Source organism: Tenebrio molitor, chromosome 3, assembly GCF_963966145.1.
Source record: "Tenebrio molitor chromosome 3, icTenMoli1.1, whole genome shotgun sequence".
In the NCBI taxonomy this organism is placed as follows: domain Eukaryota; kingdom Metazoa; phylum Arthropoda; class Insecta; order Coleoptera; family Tenebrionidae; genus Tenebrio; species Tenebrio molitor.
In genome coordinates this window covers 28093540-28109997 of record NC_091048.1, presented here as the reverse complement: position 1 = coordinate 28109997, position 16458 = coordinate 28093540, and the positions used below count along the sequence as shown (strand labels likewise).

Genomic DNA, 16458 nt, shown 5'->3' with positions numbered 1-16458 from the left:
CTCTGAGATCCTCAAGTCTCAACCAACTCTCAATTTTTGCTCTTTCATTGCTGCATTAGAGAGTTTCACCTTTTTGGAACTTCGATGTTTTTGGTTGTTTGGGAACGACCTTCGACCTGTGTTTGCCAGGACTCTGGTGGGCCAGGGCAAAACGGGACAGTTTTAAAAGAATGCGAGCCACGACAAAAATTATTTGTGATTCAGTCGAGTCCTATCGACATCCCGGATGAAATCCTTGCGAACGTCTTCTCCCCCGTGGGGAAGCCGACAATTCCCTCCGCGGAAACCTCGCGGTGGTGGGTTTTTGAAAAGTCGCGGAACTTGTTCGTTGTTATTACGGTATTATGTAAGGCCCCGCCGTTAAAGAGTTAAGTGCGTTTTCATTGTTTTGCAGAAAAAGACCCTCTTAAGCACATTATTAAAGTGAAAGCGGATTATCTACCTCCACTTAGACGGTCTGGGGAGTGCGGGCCGGTTCCCGCGTGCCGTTCGCGTCCTTTTCGCGTCGGCGTCGCGTTTCGCGCCCTCGGTCATCCGGTGGCGGCGTTCCTCCGACGGACCGGCGATGTCACCGTCCGTAATGGCTGTATTTGCGTACGGGCCGTTCTCTCCCACTCCGTCCCGCGGAAACACAACACCAATGAAAACCGTCTTTCCCGCCGCGTCCCTCTGGCTGTTTTCTCTTCATTTCGACATGGCGCGCGCAACATACCGAGCTATTACAGTAAGAAAACAGACATATAAAACTGAGAGCGGGTTAGGGGCTGAGGGACGTAAAAATCAATATCCCCGGGGCTGCTAAATCACGCTTATCAAGAGCACTTTCCCCCCGCAGTCGCGCGCCCGAGATCGACACCCCCGACGCCGTCCCCGCGCGCCGCCCGCCCCCCGGCACTACAAAACATTCAATTTGAACGTCAAGTTAAAACGAAATGGATTTTGCAGGAGGGCGCGCGCGGGCCCCGACCGCCCGATTCGGATTTTCGGGGGGCGGTGGCGGTCGCCGGCCCGCGACGCGATCTGCCGCCCCCCGGGAACGGACGGAATCAATTAACGGGGCCGTAAAGACGCCGTTAACCGGGCCGGATGCCGCATTAAAAATCAATCCGTCCCACCACCGTTTGGGGTTTTTCGGGATTCGACCCCTGATGGATATTTAATGCACCCGACGCTGGGACGCGCCGCCACTGCTCCGACGAAATTATCAAACTGCTACGATAAAAATAAAATTCTAATAAAAATCTAATAAAATGGCGGCGGCACGAGCGCTGCCGCCACACGTCGCCGCCGACGTACGGCCACTTTCACTCCATCTGGAGGACATTATTACATTATAAAATAAAAACTCCACACGGTATATTATTAAAGAACCGGTCCGCTTGGAAAGTTGTTATTAAATGATTTAAAACACAATTGTTCTACTTAGGAGAATGATGTCATTACAGAAACATTATTAAACGGGGTCCACATAATGGGGCCCCGATCGAATTTTTAATGGCCAATAACGTCGAAATTAGCCCTCGGAAATGTACGGAATGCGTCCCGTTCCAGACATCTTATTACGGAAAGAAGTGATGTAAAGAAAATAATATTTTTCCATCTCGAGCAGACTCGTTCCGAATACAAAGTGTGTATTATGGAGGGAAATAGACCGCCTCACCTACCCCACCGCTCCACTTATATTTCAATTTTCGTACTTGACGCGCGACAATGGCCGCTCGCGTAAAACAAACATCTCGCCGGAAAAATCCGGGGATCGATGCGAATTCGGAAAATCGGCCGCCGAAAGATCGAAACTCCGGTGGCGGGCCCGCAACCGGAGGAGGAGGTCTGGCGGCGGGACCGAGACGAAAGCTGCCGAGATATATCATCGTACAGAATAATGAAATTTCTTGGCAGGGAAAATAAGATAGACTGTTTAATATCTGGAGGTATGTAGGAGATTGAAAAATACATACGAGCCCGAAAAGACCGGAACAACGCCGGGAAAATAGGAAAATACTGGAAAAGTTCTTGCGCACGGGAAATAATGCAAAGTAAATAGAATAAGTTGTGAGCGCTTTAAATGGGGTCGGATTCCGGTTCGTCGAATATCTAAATCATTATTTATATTCCCGATGTTTGAACTTCAATTACATTTTCAGGACAACAGAAATAATTATACTTTGTATGCGTTTCCGTGCAAAGCTCCCGGTAATTGACCAATTATTTCTGAATAAAATTTATAAATTGCGCCGCGCCGCCGTTCGGAAAAACGTGGACGATCGGAAAAATCCAAAGATTTTCCGCACGTCCCGATATCCTCTTCGACACGGCCAATTTGTAAGGCTTTTCCTGCAACTTTCTCCGGTTTCTGTTCAAGAACGAGCCGCCGATGAACGCATACTAAACGGAATGGAGACAAGACGGACGACCGACGCCACGACATCGGGAAAAACACAACAGGGAAATGTCAGAAATTTTCACACCGAATCGTTTGCTGGCACGAAATTAAAAAAAAAAAACGTTTGACGTGGGGAAATACGAGATCTTTTGCGGGTATTAAAAGAAAAGAAAAATTGTACGTGGTAATTAACTTAAAAAAAAAATTTAGCCTAATATAGTCTTTCTGGCACCAGAAATAGTTATTTACGAACCAAGTGCGGGAAGACGATGTTCCCGCATGAGAGCATTTTTTTAAAGCCCGAGCGACGAAGGAGCGAGTGCCTTTAATTAATGCCCTAATGAGCGGAAGATATCTTCACGCAAGTGGCATAAACGAACATAAAACCAAGTAGGCGGTGACCTTTGGTTATTAGAAACAATTGCTTCATTTGTATTGTATTTTATGTAGGATTTGTAGGAACAATTTTCAACGATTATAAATATTTCCCTAATTTTTAATGGAGGAAAATCCAGGGAAGTTGTATGTTACGAACTAAATTTTATTATTATATCAAGACCGATTTTTTTTGAATGCCTTAAAGGGCCAGTGTTTTTTGCAATTTTTACATTCGAGTCGATCGGGAAAAACTCGTTGCTGATTGAGCGTTGGATGTTGGAAGCGTCACTTCCAAGGCTGAGTACAAAAAGATCATTTTAGACACTTCCTACTATAAAAAATTACTAAAAATCATGAATGCTACTTTATTTGTTTCTATTCAAAGTTTAAAATCATGTCTAGATATCAGAAACGAAATAATAGATATTTGCATATCAAGGCTGCGAAATCATTCTTTAACGTATCGAGAGAAAAATTTTAGAGGGTATGGATCAAGTCAGTTTCCTGAAGACACTTGACAAATCATTTTCAAACTGTCTGCGTCAAAGATACTGGCCAATATCCGGCTCGAAGGACGAAAATGTTCGCGAATTTCGAAAATTTACACACGTCGAAAAAACAACGCAATAACGATAACGATAATGGACCCATATTTCAGAAATTATAATTGAATCGCCCACCACTCCCCATCTTCGCCCTCTCTTAACTCTAATTAATTTATAAACCCCTTTCGCGGCACTTAATTTATTTTTAATCGCTTTCCGGATATTTTTCCCTGGCAACTTTCTTTCCCCATGATTTATGTTATTTTTGTGTGCCGCGTCCCATAAATCGTCCCGTAAACTCGCACCCAATTAAGATCGACCCTCCGCACCCCGAAACACGCAAAATCGTCACACGTCCCGTCGAATCCCTCGAACAACGAACATTTTATTCCTTACCGGAGCCATCTTTCATCTTTTATCGGCGCGATTGTTATTCTATTATCCGAAAATGGGACCGGTTCGGGGCTATGGGCGAGATTTATCCGGCGCCCATAAACGGACACCCCTGTCGTCCGCAGTCCGACGCCTGCCGCTGAAATATGTCCGTTTTTACGGACACATGCAAGGTCTTCGACGCAATTATATGTCGATTAAGTGTGACGTTTCCAGTCCGCCATCAACCTTGTTGTATTGTCTACTATGTCGGTTATGGTGTATAAAATGCTAAGAATATGGGAATTAAATAAAGGGTAGTAAATATGTAAAAGGGGCATAAAAGTGGCTTTACGAGCCTACAAACTTGAATGGTTATGGTGTCGTAATGTACGACATGTTACATGCATCTCTTCCTCGCGAATAAGAACGGAATTACCTCCCTTTTTGGGGTGGTTCACCCCACAGTTTATTGAAAAATTGGGACCAATCAAACAGAAACAGTTTTTTTTCTGTTGGTTTTTTTGTTGCTCTGCTCGACAATAAATTTAATAAGGCCTGTTGTATCGTAGCAGGCAAAATAAAGACTCTTCCGGTTCAATATTATACAAAGTTAGTCAAGGAGGAAAACGTGAAAAAACTCTGAAGAATGAAAGAAAAAAAATTTATGAAAGAAAAAAAAACCTTTGATGGGATTGCAAAAAGAAACGGAATGGAAAGAAGTTATAAAATAAAATTGTACATGAGAGATTTAGTGAATGTGACGAGACAAGAACAATATTGAGGAGATCATAAAAAGGAAAAAGTAATACAGCTAGATAGGAACTGAAAATGAAAAGAAATTTTTGATGCGGTTTTAAAAACAAAGAAAAGAAATAAACAAAAATAGAAACAAAACTTTAAAAAATTAAATTAAAAAGGCAGAACCATGAAATGGAGGGAGAACAATGAAAAGAATTCAAGAAAAATTGAGAACCAGAAGAAACAAATGAAGAATACAAAGCGCGAAAACGGAGAAAGGAAAAAATATAAAAGTAAATATTGGAATAGTTAGAAAACTAAGAATATTCGTTGAAAACCAGGATGACAGACTAAAAAGATGAATTGAAGATATGAATTAAAAAATAAATGAAGAATAGAGAAAAATAAGAGAATGTAAAAATTTGAGAAAACTTGGATATCTGGACAAAAAAATGTTACATCTCTTGTGGATTAAACAACAGAAACGGAATTACCTCCCGTTTGGGGTGGTTCACCCCACACTTTATCGAAAAATTTGGACCAACGAAACGGCAATCGACAGAAACATTTTTTCCTGTTGTTTCTTTTGTTGCTCTACCCGGCGATAAATTTAATAAGTCCCATTCTCCAGTCGCAGGCAACGCATATAACCATAAATAAATAAAAAAGGACTCTTCCGCCGTAATATCTCCAAATTTAATCAAGTTTCAAGTCGTGTATGGAATAAGGATTAGATTTGGTCCCCTTTCAATTGGGTCTAATCGAATATTTCATTTCCAGGAGCGGCGACAATAAAGCAATTAATCGACTCACCTACAGGACGCCTCCTATGGATTCCTGCAAAAAATAAAAAAAATTAAACTAGCGATAGAGATTCGTGCGTAATTAAATTTTGATAAAAACCGGTGGAGGTATTCGAAAAGTTTTTTAATAAATCCTCCAACTTCTCGACTGTTTTGTTCCTTTCCATATGAATAACATCTCCTCTTATCTCGCTTTCGTGGGGGGTGGTGGGTATCAAATGTTTTAATGAAACGTTTGCATTGAAATTTCCCCGTAACTTTATATAAAACAAAGTTAATTACTTATCCGAGGAAAGTTGGTCCTCGCGAGAATGATAATAATAAAAAAATAACGAGACGGAGGGAGCGATTTTTCACTTGGAGGAAACGTCAAGATCCGCAAAAAATTAACACGATAAATAACAGTTCGCCCCCGGGGCCGGCACGGCCGAAACAAATCGGTTTAATTAAATTGACAAATATGTTATTTGGAAAAAACGGGGCGCATCAAAGGCGAAAATGAATAACAAATACGGACATAATCCGTACCGGAGTAATCCGGGGCCTTGATGAGAAATTTAACGAAGACATTATAATTAAGCATTAAAATTTAATTTAATGTCAAGCAGTAGCGAATCCATTTAGCTTCAATTTTGGAGCAATTAATAACGCAAAATATAAATCCGAACGAATCTATTTCGCGGTAATAAGCAATCATCCCAAATCCTCTTAGTCGGGAGGATCCGAATCTGCAGATACATATTATATCGCGTTCGTTTGTGACTAGTGCACGACGCAACATCGATAATTCCGGAAGGGCCCGGACCGAGCCCCTCCATTCCGGCAAGTTTCCCGATACTTTCTTATTCGTGACCACGTAATAACGTTTATCGGATAATTTCACTCCGGTGACGTGGACCGCGGTCCGAATTAGAAAATCGTGAGGAGACCGTCGCCGCCACCGCCGCCGCAGTTCGTGGAAAAATCCCCGTCCACGTCGGCACCGTCTACGTGGACCAACACCCCGTCACAAAATTTCCGCTCCGATATCCACAAATGTCAAAACAGAACGAACACTGTGAATCACTTTTAATGTAGTCGTACATAATTTAGTGCTCCATCTTGCACCGCACATAAAAATTTCTATTACGGTTGTTATTGGGGGCGGGCGCATCCTCTATTCAAATTTAATGGCGGCGAGGGGAGAGTTCGACATGTCGGGGACGGTTTCGATCGGGAAATTGCGAGATTTTGCCAAATTTCTCCGATTGTTGCTCCGGTTCGGAGACGAATTGTCAGGTGGTGGCAATATTGATCGGCGGGTGAAAGTTGTCGGGGGGGATGTCGGAAAATTCCGATTTGCGTTTTGTGCGAATTTTCCGATTTTCATTTGTGGAGAGTTGGAAAAGAAATTGGGAAAAAATGACACGGGGACAAAGCGAACCCGGAAAGATGTTGGTCGTCGATTTTGTACAACGTTTCGGCGGAATAAAAAGGACGAACTGTCGAAAAAAGGGGATCGGGATGTAATGGAAGAAATATCGGATGACGGTAAAAAATTATTGTTTTGAGGCAGCATGAAAGAAAAATTGGAAAATGTCCGAAGAATGAAACAATAAGAAAAGTAGTTTTAAGGAATGGAAAAAAGAATTGGTAAAAGACTTGACGAGCTGAGAGAGAAAAGAAATTACACCCAAAATGGAAAGGAGATATGAAATAAAATGGTAAATAAAAACAGAGATCTGGTGAATGTTACGAGGTAAGAACAGGGAAATTGAAAAACAATTAATATTATTAAACGTTAAAAAGAACTAAATGAACCGTGATAAACATTACCACAATTTTTCGTAAATAATGTCATAGCAATAAAGAAATTATGTACCTATTATAGAATTCAAAGAAAATTTTTATTCGGAATAATTTATGTATCGGTGTTCATTAAAACTTCCGGTCAAAGCTGGCGTTGAAGAGTCGATTGTGAACGCACCACTCGTGTAAAAACACGAACAACGGTATAGATTTAAACAGCTGATCAGTGATCCGTGATTCGTCGTGCGTTCACAATCGATTCTTTGACCGGAAATTTAAATGAACACCCGATACAATGAAATAAAAAATGTGATCATTACTTATCCCTCTTTTAGGTTATTTTACAGCAAAATGTAGAGCTTTCGGATAAAAACAAAGCACGCAAATTGGAAGCGAACTGAAGAGATGTCAAGAAGAGCAATAGAATGTCAATAAGGGTAAGGAGCAATAAAAATGTTGGTAAGGACTTAAAATAAAAAAGTCAGAACCTTGAGATGAAGTGAAAAAAATTAAAAAAATTGGATAAAAATTGAGACGACTAAAAGAATGAAAAGGAGAGATTTAAAAACAAATTAAGAATACAGAGCATGAAGGGGGAGAAAGAATAGAGAGATATAAAAAAATGGTTGAATTTCGTGAAAACTGGAATAACTGGACAATAAAATAAATAGAAAAATACCAATATTAACTAAGTTAAGCGAAATTTCTTGTTAAAAGTCACGAACGAAGATTGAAAAGAAAGTTTTAAATATATCTAAAGCTGACTATGTTAACTGTTAAATTTGTTGTATCATAATATGTAGAGTGTGATCAAAAAGAAAATAAATCAGAGCAGGCGTTGCAAATTATCAGTCTGTCGTAGCGGAATTCTATGCAAATAACCGTTCAATGCATGGGCGTAGACAATTTATGGTCTCAAATGCTATATTTATAATAAATTATGCCTCATGAATTTTAGACGTTGGAATTATAATTGTGCATTTTATTATTATTACCTGATAATTGAGAAAATTTACAAAATAAACAAGAGCAACATTTTACATTCGTAATGGATTATTTACCAGCTTTATTGCCAAACACGATGCCACTGATAAGCCTATTTTTCTCTGAAATGTCAAAGAAACATCAACGATGTGCTGCTGTTAACCTAGAAAACAACTTTTCGATTTCGGCAAAGTCTACAGACGTTTACTGTAATTGTAAGCAATAATTATGCGAGAATACGTGGTACATACAAAGGTTTTACCAATGCAGATAAAGCATTAATTATATTAATAAGTAATTAATAAATAGTAGATTTTTCGAGAAGTAGACAACCAATAAAACGACTGTGCAAGTGCGTATGACACAAACTAAGACAAACGTTTCGATAAAACAAAAGACGAGATAGTACTGTTGATTTGTTTTCTTTTTGATCGCTTGGTATATGTATTGTGATTTGTGTTAATTTTGTTCTGTTGTGGGATTTATCCTGTAAGAGGAATCTATTTATGTATATTTATTCATTTAAAACAGTAAAGAGAAAAATTTGAGGACTGGACAATAAGAGACAGAAAACATAAAAATTATAGTTAAGTTATGAAAAATACATTAACACTATAGAAGTAAAAAGACTGCAGAATAACCAGTTCTATGTTTTCCAATTTTCTCAGTGGAACATGACTGTGTGTGAGAGTAGAGAAGAAAAAAGGGGGGAGAAAAGACAAATGAAAAATTACTAAGTAAAGTAAAACTGAAGCTGAACAACAAACGAGAGAAAAACAGTAATCAGCTTACAAAGTTTGTTATTATTATTAAACATAATAAGGAAAGCAGTCGGAAGTAGGACTAAATGTTCATTATTGCAGTATTGTTTCCAAAAAAGTATAAAATTGCCACTGGCTGTTCGTTGAAAATTATGTTTCTTGAGTTAGAAAGGATGTTGAAAAATGTTAAAAAGTCAATTGAAGAAATGGTTCACAGAGAAAATAACTGAAGAAGAAATAACGATTAATTTGAATAAATACTCATTAAAGAAATCCTTTGAATGGCTGCGGAGGTAAAGAGAATGTTTATGTATAAAATAAATATAAATTAAAAAATGACAATCACCGTTGTGCAACAAATTGCAAAATTTTCGGGGCACCTGTTTAGTTTCGATTTTTTCAAGTTGCAGATATTAAAATAGAAAATCAGAAGAAATGCTGACAGCTCAGAAAATATCGTTAACAAAACACGAAATCGTAATTTCACCCAATTTCCGACAACATTTTTTCAAATGCAGTCGTAAAAAGAGAATAAGTAATTTTTAAAATAGAAATCTAAAACATGCGATAAAATTAGAATGTTTTTATTATTTGTTAATTAGTTACATAAAATGAGAAGGAAAGTAATTTGAAAAATGCTAATTTGCCATTTTGCTAAAGAAAGTAATTGCAATAATAATACGCCTGTTGCGCAAGAACGCTTCACACTCTACTTGTTCCCAACAGACAAAAACATTTAACAAATTTGTTTTTATTAACTTACATAACGGTCAATTAATCATGACCGCTGTGATAAATTATCGACGAAATCGATCGTTCTCGGCGGTTCATTTTTAATTGGCGGGGTCCGGATCCGGCCCTGCACCTCGACCGCACACGTCTCCGTACTACGAAATCCCCATCACGACCCGCCTAGTATTTGTCAACACTTTGAATCGTTTTCGGGCAGTGAATGAAACCCTTATCTTCCTTTTTTGTCGGCGTCCCGACGCTCAAAAGCGGGAGAAGCGTCGGAGGCGGCGGCAATAAGGCACGGCGATGTTCGCCTAGTTCGGCGTAACGGGCGAAAATGGCAGGATAAGCCGGGAATCCCCTAGGTCAACGATCAGAGCGAGCCCTGACCCGAGACCCGACTTACTCACTGACCTTATTTCCTTGCTATCACCACCGCAAACGCCGAATGTCAAGGACGTGCAATCAACGTGGCCGTCCCACGTGGCCCACGTCACGCACACCGAGGAGACGTGCGGCCGCGACGGGACGCCGCAGGGGTCCTCCGTCGGCCCGCTCCCGTTCCGGGGGCCTATTTTTAGACGTTTTCGGGGGGCGGCGGCCAGATGGAGCGCGTCTAACGCGCCCAACTCGGCGGAAGCACATGGATGTTTCCTTTTGCCACGCATTAACCTTTGAGAGCTAAAAGGACCAATCAGCGCGGAAACAGCTTTCCAACACAAAATGAACTATAAAGTAGGTTCTTTGCCAGGCAAATATGATTACGACCAGTCAATGGCGCAAACATTGTTTATTTCCGCTTTACGGGGCGCACACAAAGCGCCCCCTTTCCCCAAAAAAACGCAAAAAAATCATTTTCGAGCCGCCCCCGCGTCTAATTAAATTATGCTAATTGGGCGCCGCTCCCCGGCGCAAGAATAACAACCGCGGCCGTGTTCTTGTTTGTTTTGAATTAAATTCCGGTCGAAAAAAGCGACGATCGCCCCGTAAATACATATATAAAATTATAAATCGCGCGGGGGCGAGAGGGGCAGGTCCCGGTACGGGCCGCGGGACCAGCCCTCGCCCCGAGCTGCGGCTCGGGGGATGCGGCCGCCACCCCATCGGGCCCGAGGTCCATCGAACATCTCCGAGGAGGAACCGTTGCCTCCGCCGAGGGGCCGCATCGATCCTTTGGGGCGGCGTTGCCGGGCCGCGGCGCATTCCGCGACAAGCGGAATGGCAACGCCGTCCACAAACATTGATTCTTTCCATTATAAATAGTACGCAAAAAATGCGTTCCTATATATCATCTCCCCCAGACATGCTTTGTGGCCCGGAAATTTCATTTTATAACTTTTATAACGACGGCGCTTAATAATTTCATTTCCCATACACAATCGCGCCCAACGTATAACCGCACACAGACAACCGAACCGACACGCACGTGTGTGTGCGTGTGTCGTGCGTATGGATGTGTGTGCCAGGATAAATTCCCCAAGTGGAAGGGTTTAACGCAAATTCGCGACGACCAAATTTTTAAACAATGGCATTAGCGCCCTTTACTCAAATTATTTTACTTTCGGCATTCGCTAAATGTTCCTGCAAAAACATCCCTCAAATCTCACACCGACGACCCCTTTCTACCAGTACTTAACACCGTGTCTAATAAAATCACGACTAAACTGCCGTCAATAAAAAACTAAAGTGTTTTTTAAGTTGTTTTGTAATCTTTTCGTATAAGACAGCGCACCATCCTGCTGCAATAGTGAATTTCTCACACAGATCTTGCATTCTATGTTGCCGAATCTGACACGACTTATTGGCTGTAATGCTAGGGTACACAAAAAAATAAAGAAGGAATAAAAAGGGCCACGACACAACGTGTTTCCGCTTTCTATAGTTTGGGGTTTACGTTCAAGAGCTTCAAATAAAATGTGTTCCTGTAATGAGTTCCAAATTATAATTTTGAATCAGGAAATATTTAAAAAATGAGAACTAAAATGTCACAAATTTGCTGAATTAATAAAAGAATTACATATAATGTGAGAAAGAAAGTGAATGTGTGTGAGGTAAAGAGAAAAAAATTGTGAAAGACAATAAGAAAGATAGGAAGTAATAGTGAGAAAGATAGTAAAAGGCAGTGAAAGAGTTAGTACGTGATAATGAGAAAGATAATAGGAGATAGTGAGAACGATAGATGGAATTATATTTGACGACAGGAGTGTCTTGAAAAATGGAGAGAGATAAGTAATGTCCAAAAAGTCAACGACAACAACGGAACAACTGTCATGAGATAGTGAGAAAGAGAGTGAGAATGTGTGTGCATGAGAGATACAAAAAATAGTGAATAGTGAGTTTGTGAGAGATAATGAGATATAGTGAGTGATATGAAGCAACTTTGAAGAATTTATATTTAACCACAGGGTGTTCTGAAACTGCGAGATATTGTAAAAAGATAAAAAAACAAGGTAACGACAAAAAATGGAGAAATTAAAATTAATGAATAAATAAAATAGGAAAAATATCGGAAAAGCGTTTCACTAAAACTTCAAGAAAAAAAAAAGACCAATTTTGATTGAGTGCAAATCAATGAAATACTTCTGAGATGTAAAGAACAAGATCAAAAAATTTGATACAATTATGACAATCCAAAATAAACAGAAAAAATAAAAACATTCTAAATTCTAGATAAAAAGTGAGAGAAGTAAAACTAGATCTTTGACTTTCTGTAAATTGTAAATTTCTGAGAAGTAATAAAAGAACTGAGAAAATTTCATGTTTAATGAAAAGAGTGTCATGAGGCAACGATTCAGGAATGGAAAATATGAAAATGAGAAAAAAAAAGACAAAAAACAACAGAAGTAAACGAATTTCTTGGTAGTTTATGACGTTTCTGTATTTTTCTTTTGTTTGACAACGAAATTGCTCTTAAACAGGAAAAGGGATTGAAGCCTTTAATTTTGGAACGAGATTCTCGTTTCCGGTCTCGTTGATCTTTCAAACTAAATTTGCATTTCCGCCGTCACTGTTCTAAATTCGTTCGAATTTTTTTCCAAATACCTGAAATACCACCGAAATATATTTCCCCGAGTCTCGGCTGGCTTTTTTCCGGATGAAATTTCATTCGACATTACCATTTTTAATCTTGAATAATGTGACAAAATTAGCCCTTTCATTGGTGCAGCACGCACAATAAGCTTCCGGCATGCCGTTGCGCTAATTAAATTTTTTAGATGCCACGACATACGTCCCGGATTAATCCATTAATTTCGGAAGTCGCCGCCTCTTTCGAGGAAATCGAACGGCGGCGGTGGATGGATGGACGAAAAACGCGTCGATCCATAAGCCGGCCTTCAATTAACGGATTTTAATTAAGTCTGAAAGAAAGACAATGGTGAAGGTAACGAGATTCATCAGCGGCGAATTTTATTACCGACACACGTTTTAAGCCGATCGTGGGGGGCGCACCCGCCCCCAGGAACGAGTAAAATTAAACAGACACCCCGAAAAATGAACGAGACAACTTTAACGGATTTTTTCCAAAGTGTAATTATCCAGCAGGTCTGCAATTTGGAAAATTTTCAGAATTTAATAGGACGACGAAATCCGGCGGTAAAACCGCGCAGATCCTGCAAAAAAAAAATCGCCCCCTGATTGAATCGGGAAAAACTCGATTTGCATCCAATTCCGAAATTACCGCTGAAAAAACTCCGGGAGACGTCTGCTTTAAAACAGTCCCGGAATCCGGAATCCGGCAATCGCTTAAAGCACCTGAGAGTTTCGGTGTCAAAACGTACATTGTCAGGAGTTCGCCGTAAATTCCCCCTTTGGGACGGACGTGAACTGCACGTCACCGGAGCGATTCCGCCCCGGAAGATCCGGCCGTCCGGAAGGGGTGCGAAAAAATCCCACCGATAATCAGATCCGACGCCGGATCCGCTTAATATTCAATACGCGAAAAAGGATAACGTAATTTTTATGAAGACGTCATAAAGCGGAGCGGCGGCCGGCGACGGAACAGCTGTCTGGGGGCGCAGCCGGCGGCGGCGTCAAGGGCACCACCTGTTCGTGCGGAACCGAACGGGACGACGCCGCTGCCGCCACCGCCTGACCTCAGGACCAGTCGGCAATACCTGTCGACCGCAAACGAGCCCTCGGGACCCCTCCGACAATTAACGCCGCCGGTGATTCGCGTCCGACGGGGGCGGCGTGCCGTGATCATGGCGGATCTTAGAGTGATGTACATGCAAAAAAGCCAGGGCCCAGTCAATATCAAACTGTACATGCGCCGGGGGCTTGAAAAAGAAGCAATTTCATGTAAAAAGAAGAGGAAACGAATGGAAATTTTATTCGAAATAAAGTCGCGGGGGGCGGCGGGGCGGGAGGATGGATCGGTGGGGCGAGGCGGGGGCCGCACTGGAAACTCGGGAGGCTTTCGTTTATGAATGTTAATAATTTACTTTGCATACTCTCGAAGTTTCTTTGTATAATGTGCAATAATCGCAAGCAAACAAGGAATATTATGAAATTAATTAAAGATGAGCGCGGTGCTGTGCTCCTGCATTTTATATTTTGCTAATTAACTAATGGAACTGCTCCATCGGACGCATAACTGGGTACAGAGTGCGTTTTTATATCCAATTACGTCCATTGTCCTCGTTAGAGTTCGTTAAGCGATCGACGATTACTCATAGTTACGTTTTTAAAAAAATCCTGTTACGCAAAAATCACGTTTGCGCCATGCAACTCCCGGCTCCGGGGTCCTAACGAACGCCCCGGAATTCGATTTCTGTTTATAAATCTGTTGACCGTCGCGTCACCTCGTTACGGTCTTATAAAGACGGATGAGGCCTGGCCTCCGCTCCCCCAACGCAAAAATATATATATTTTTTTAAATCCTCCTCGGAGACGAGTGGACGCGGTCCTTCCATCCCAAGATATCGTCGTTATCAAATTCAATTGTCTCCGTCGTAAAATGGCCACTACAATCGGAATAAATAAGGCGAGCCGTAATTTACGACGATTTGTTTTCTTTACGCTATTCGTCGGTTAATTAAGGATTCCCCATAAAATTATTATAGTTTACTGTAGGCTTAACGTTGTTACAATTCACATTTATGAGACAGTTAGTTGAACTATCACAACGGATTTGTGTAATAAAACGGGAACGAGCGAATCGAAGTTTACAAAACAGAATGTCTGAATTTCGAAGTTTATTAGACAAAATCGAAAATAAATCCGGCCGACGGGGACCGAAAACATCGGTTCGGGTTGCACCAGAACAAAACAAACTTGCAAAATCGAATTAAACACGACAACCGATCGTTTCCTGTTCGGAATACTCGGAATCGTTAAAAATGAATCTAGTCGGGAAGATACCGAAAAGTTGGGAGGTGTAAAATGGCATGATCTCGTTTAAAATGACGAAGAAATTCATAAATTAAATGTCAATTGAATCGAAGAAACTGAAAAGTGTTGGGGGTTGGAAAGAAGAAATGGAAGAAAAATTTGTGTAGATCCCAAGGCAAGAAGAATAAGATTTAAAAATTAGGAGAACTATCATGTTTAATTTCAATCTAAATTATCACTATTCTCAAAGTGGGAGACAGTGAGAAGGAGTGAGATAGAGTGAGAAAGATATTGAGACAGTGAGAAGGCGTGAGAGACAGTGAGAAAGGTATTGAGAAAATGAGAAGGAGTGAGGCACAGTGAGAAACATAATGAGACTGTGAGAAGGGGTGAAACACAGTGAGAAAGATATTGAGACAACAGTGAGAAGAAGTGAGACACAATGAGAAAGATATTGAGACAGTGAGAGAGATACTGAAAGACATCGTGTAAGAAATAGAGAGCGAGAATGGAAATCTTTCGGATCAAATAAAGAGACTAGCATGTCAATTAATTAAGGAAAAAACAATGTTTGCGAATGGACGGAAGAATTTGAAAGAGCTACAAGGCAACAAGAACAAGATACAAAAATAGAATTAAAATGTTTTAAAAGATTAACATAAAAATGTACATATTTAGATTTAACATTTTTAGTAAACTGAATATTTTTCGGAATTGATAAAAGATTTATCGTGGAATAGCGAGGGGGCGAAAGAAAGAGACGAGGGAGAGAAACGAAGGTGAGAAAATATCAAACAAGTACAAACGATTTTTCAGATTTTATCAAGATTTTGAAAATTTGAAGGGGTGCAACGAGACAATGAGACTGTGAGAGATTGGGGGAGGTGAAGAAGTTATTCAAATGATAAAAAGTGGAAGGACATCTAAAAAGCTGAATGAAAAGTTAAATAGGAATAGGGAAAAAAAATTGAAAAAGCAAATTAAGGCATTCGTTTGTACCTGTCTCGCGTTTTCCATTGAATGTGCAAGAAATTAAAAAAAAAACTGCAAAGCAATAAATAAAATTGGACCCCACATCTCGTTAGCAAAACATTCATATTTAGTAAAAGAAGAGATTAGATAATGTTAATCAATTAAAGAAAATGAATACGTGTTAAGGAATAGAAAGAAGGCTTGAGAAGAAAAATTGATGAATTACAAAAAAAAAAATACAAAAATTGAAAAGGAAAACAGTTTTAAAAAAATTAAGGACCAGTTTATAGAAAGAGAATTAAATATTTAATTCGAATTAAATTTTAATGCACGATTAATCCATGAATCCGAGACTTCGATTGGTTCAATCTGATCACGTGTACGATTAACTTAATTTCGCTTCTGTAAACTGGCCCAAAGATTTTTAAATCACTTCTAGGAAAGTTTCAAAATTTTACGAATTCAGAATAAAAATGTCATTAAACAACTCATGAGGTGGAAGGAAAGAGACAAAAAGAGAAAGGGGAATATAGAGAAAGAAACAAAGAAGAACAAAGTGAATTAATATTTTTCAGTTTTTAGCACAATTTTAAAAATCGGGAAAGAGCCCTGAGCCAATGAGAGATTACAGAAATATTTAAAAAATACCTAATGATGTAGGAAATTAA

General features: G+C 40.0%; 1 protein-coding gene across 3 annotated transcripts in view; it reads right to left on the bottom strand.

The window, feature by feature from the left end:
- Positions 1 to 16458, bottom strand: part of LOC138126819 (TOX high mobility group box family member 4) — a 122951-nt gene that overhangs the window by 47931 nt on the left and 58562 nt on the right. The window contains exon 2 of one of the 3 annotated variants that reach the window (XM_069042599.1): positions 5233 to 5256. The exons of 1 other annotated variant lie outside the window; for it this stretch is intronic. The gene's annotated coding sequence lies outside the window, so the exon portion shown is untranslated. Of the gene's footprint in view, positions 1 to 5232; positions 5258 to 16458 lie in introns of all 3 variants that reach the window. One more of the 3 variants, XM_069042600.1, reaches the window with a different exon arrangement.